The following is a 4,742-nucleotide window of genomic DNA, read 5'->3' on the forward strand; positions in this document are numbered from 1 at the left end:
GCAGTGAGTCACTAAAACTGTCTAAATTTTGTCTTTGTCTAAGACATGTAACCTCAATTTAAGTCATCATATGACAATGCTGACAATAAAAATCAAATATTGTAAAAGGTACGGCAAATATTTTATTTATCATTTGTTTGTGACAATTTAGATCTTCATCTTTATCAATTATGCATTTGTGAATATTTGCAATTGTAGATATCGTAGCATTGTACTTTAAATTCTGAATCATAAATGGACATTTATACGTGTACATACTGATTCACAATTCAATGTAAATGAGAATTAAGCATCCTATGGACTATTTCCAAATGTCGATAAAATACCGGATGTCAGATTTACAAAGACTTCAATTAATATCGAATTTTCTTTTGAAAGAAAACTATTAAGATAATGGCTTAACCAAAGTGTTGCCAATTTGCTGACTCTGTTGCAGTTGATAATGAAGTTGCAATGAAACGTATCTTTCATATCTAAGCTAAAATCAGCTGGAGGCGATATAACTTGCCATGTTTGCAATACAGAGGTGAATAGTTTATATCCAAGATCTGCTATATAAGCGGTAGTGTTATCAAGGCTATTTCAGACAGGTTTATTGAAGCTGGAAGTCAACATACAGAATGAATTCATCTACCGTCTTGCTAGCCTTGGCGCTGGTGCTAACTCTGGGTAAGTACATAAAGTTCATGAATACATAATTAACTTGTATTGGTTTCACACTGACAAACTGATAGGCCAATACCTTTCATATTACTACGAGCAAGAATCCATTAATGTCGCGAATACAGGGCGTTAACGTAAGGCACCAATTGACATTGGTAATACGTATCGATTTAGATGAAGAATTTCTTTTTTAAAACATCAATGGAATCGTAGAGTAAAACGTATTTTTTAATTTCGTTACGTTATAAACAAAATTATTTTCCTTCTCTTGTGATATTAAATGATTGTGACCTCAATGCTTAATTCTACTACATTTTTATTAGCGATGCTGATTTAACATACGTTAAAGAGTTACGGTGTTAAGGTGTTGTTAATCGTTAACGAGATTCGTTAATTGGTCAACTGATCATTTAATAGACTCAAATTTGTCTGGTTCATGTACTGCACGTGACTTGACTTCTTGCAATGTTCGTGTTACGACATTTGCTAAATTATTGAATGCACGCAGATGCCGATCTTTATGGAGTTGTGACTGGCGACTTGACAACAGTGCGTGCACCTTTTCATGTTATTGTTATGGATTTTCAACAACAATCTAAGCTTTTACGTTTTTCAGAATTATAATTTTCATATGAAAAACGAGGTCAAACCTACCCTCTTCAGAATTTGCAAATTATTAGAAAATTCAAAATTCATTTAGTACGTAATTAAGATTGTCATTATATATTCAAATGTTTCGTTTTTGGTAGGAATATGATCGGCCAAATTACTTTATAATAAAAATAAAAACTACAAAACAGATTCACTCAAATAATTACATAGTTTATTTAAAATGAAAAAGAGGCACTAGAATCGGGATAATCTTCGTGATTATTCAAAGGAGAATGAGACTATGACGAGTTGCGGAGTTGGAGTTGGTAATACATTTACATGTATTTCTTGATAATTATTGTCTTCGATTTCTTTTTAGCTAATGTGGCAGAATGCGATTACCTTATTCCCGCTTCATGTGAGTAATGCTAATATCGCACTATGTTATACGCTTTTCATCTTATATAACGATAAGATAACAAAATGAAATATAGGTTTTAAGTAAAAATAGTGCATGATAATGTCATGCGCGAGAATGGTATCTATTTTTTTTAAGAATAGTATTCGTATAACGTCGATAATGGCAATAAAATTGTTTTATTGAAAACAGATAATGCCAGTAGACTAGTACGTACATAACGTAGTTCAACAAAATATGCATCGGACAAGTATTACTTAGAGAACCGCGTGCTATAGAGTAATCCTTTTCAATCTACTCCAAACACTTGTACAAAAATCTGAATTATAACTGAAATGAATTTGTTGGTAAATATACTCCTTACTAAAACTTTTGTCATTAAGTTACTTTAAAACAATTGCCCTAATCATTGATACTAGTTTTAAAAGCCTTTGAGTTTTCGTATGTATTATGCTTATTTAGATACATTGTATTTCATTTCATAGTTTCCTGCACGGGCCAATCAGACGGAATGTATCCTAACCTACAGAACTGCTACCAATTTATCAAATGTGCTAATGAAATAAAATACATGTATGACTGCCCTGGTGGTCTTGTGTGGGATGACAGCAACCAAATATGTGAATGGCGCAGTTCGGTCACCCCCGATCCATGTGCACCAGCACCAGCACCGCCGTAAAAAACAAAAAGTAAGTATTCAACTCTTAAATACAGCTGATATTCCTACCAGACTTCGTAAACTTCTATGAGGGTCCCTCTTATTTTATGTCTTGTACCCAGGCAAATGATAACTTATCAAATAGAAACGTATATTATATAAGTGCGGTTTTTTTATTTAAGAACTTTTTTATGTTTGTCGTTTACTGGTGTGTAAACTGCATTTTTTGTACAGAGCGCGTCATGTTGAAATATCTGTAAAAAAATCAGTTTACACACCAGTAAACAACAAATAATAACAATCATTCCTTATATTTACGTTTCGACAGACTATTCCATTAAAAATTAAGTGTTCAAATAAAATAAAAACTATGTTTTTTCAATGTTATACAATTGTTGGAACAGCTGGTCATTTGATGGAATCCCAGAATAGCTGGCATCAATTTTGCGGGAAATGTTGTCAAATTCAGAGAGTACACAAAATATAGTTCCACTTTATCTTTTTTCATCCCATTTAAACAATATTTATTAAATATTTAATTTGCTGATATATGATTTAAGATTAACATTACATTTATACATGCAGTATATTGAAGATTGGTCATACAGATACAATAGGCCTATATGTAAACGGATGCACATTCACACTACTCGCGGAAGTCAGTGTTCCGGTGTGTGTATTCTTGCGCGCAAACCACGGCGTTTACGCAAGTGTAAACGATTTCGCAGTTGTAAGGTTATATAGCAAAGAGAAAACGGTAATGTAAATATTATTATTTAAATGAATGGATGGAAAATTCCCTATCTGTATAGTTTTGTCCCAATTAATGTAAAAATAAAATCTAAAAATTAGAGGTACCTGTAAGACATTAAACCAAACGACAAAAGTAAAGAATAATTAGCCACCTGGGTAATCAATAAAGTAGACACTTTTTGCAGAGCAGTTTTCATTGGTAAGTCGGCAGTTTTTTTCTGTACCTTCACGAGTAAATTAAGAAAAAAAACTCAATAGTAGCTATTCGTTGCATTTGCGAACTTATGTAGTTCAGCTTCTGTATCGATATATTGTGCACATCAGACCTGCTTAACCGTATAGCTATACGATGAAGAATTTTTATTGTATCATAATTTTAGTTGTTAAAGACGCTCCACCGCTGACGAATGGTATTTTTCCTACCAAAAACAGGAGAATACGATTTAGTATTTTACTTCAATTGTAAAAGTTACTTACTTTACACCATTACCACCATTCAAAAGTCTAAGCTTCTTATTTAAATTAAAGATAGAATCATCAAAAATAATTATTTCCTTCCCTAACAATGCCCTGAATGGAATTAAGCACGGCTTGTGCATAACACTCAAAGCTCAATAAATTATTTTGATATGTGTTATGATATATCTATACAAGATATTAAACTTCAATTATTGTTAAGGTGATGGTTAGCGTTAGTGTTCAGTCGCCGGTGGAGCATCTTAAACAATTACGTGGAATTCGTGAATATTTTTTGCTTCATTAATTAAAGGAAAACTTATTTCTTGGCCAATAACGAAATCATTATTTGATGTCAGAAAACAATGATGTGAATTTCAATACGTGGGTGGTCTCTGCGGATTGTTGTATTTTTGTCGTTCTTAATACGGCCTGTTTGATTAAATTAACTTCTAATTAAAAGCCAGTCATGGAAGGCCGATCAGCATGTAAGCGGTATTTAAATTACGCACAAAATATTTTTTTCAACAATATTTGCATGGAATGTTTCTGTATTTAACACGTTGTGGTGAAATGGAATTAGACATGCGTATTTACATGTATTAGTCAGTGACGAAAATATAGTCGTTCATTTATGTTGATGAGAGAAAAAAAAAATCACCGAACCGCAACCTGACTTCATAGTTACTAAATATAGTAGAAGTCCCAGTTCAGCTAAAAACAATATCTGCCTGACGAAATTAATAGCATTGTTCAGATAATAACCTCATTCTAATATAATACATATTCATTGTTATTATTATTTTATTCATTTATTTATTTACTTTTTTTTTTTAATTGATTTTTTGTTTTCAATAAAGTATATAACATGATAATAAATATATTCTTTAAAACAAAATAACTAATAACTATATTGTTTTCTTTCAGCGAAGACATCACCATCTATGTGGCGATAACGGCATTCTACGGGAAAAAAATTACATGTTTGATCCTTAATAAATAAAGACCTTTCAAGCAACAATCTCTTTTTGTATTTTCGTCTTAAAGACAAAATCTTAAAATTGATATTATATCGTACCGATTGTTATAGAATTATTTTTCATTGATTGTTAACATATTATAGCAGTAAAATGTATCTGTCTTTCCACAAGGTTATATCAATAAAACTTCTATTAACGTAGTTCCACCGCCGACAGAGCAAAA

General features: G+C 31.7%; 1 long non-coding RNA gene across 1 annotated transcript; it reads left to right on the forward strand.

The window, feature by feature from the left end:
* Positions 1-579: 579 nt before the first annotated feature.
* Positions 580-4,516, forward strand: LOC138306127 (uncharacterized). Its single transcript, XR_011205784.1, has 4 exons — positions 580-669; positions 1,634-1,672; positions 2,158-2,361; positions 4,467-4,516. It is a non-coding gene; the product is annotated as an uncharacterized lncRNA (long non-coding RNA).
* Positions 4,517-4,742: the final 226 nt, after the last annotated feature.

The sequence above is a fragment of the Argopecten irradians genome, chromosome 13 (assembly GCF_041381155.1).
Source record: "Argopecten irradians isolate NY chromosome 13, Ai_NY, whole genome shotgun sequence".
NCBI lineage: Eukaryota > Metazoa > Mollusca > Bivalvia > Pectinida > Pectinidae > Argopecten > Argopecten irradians.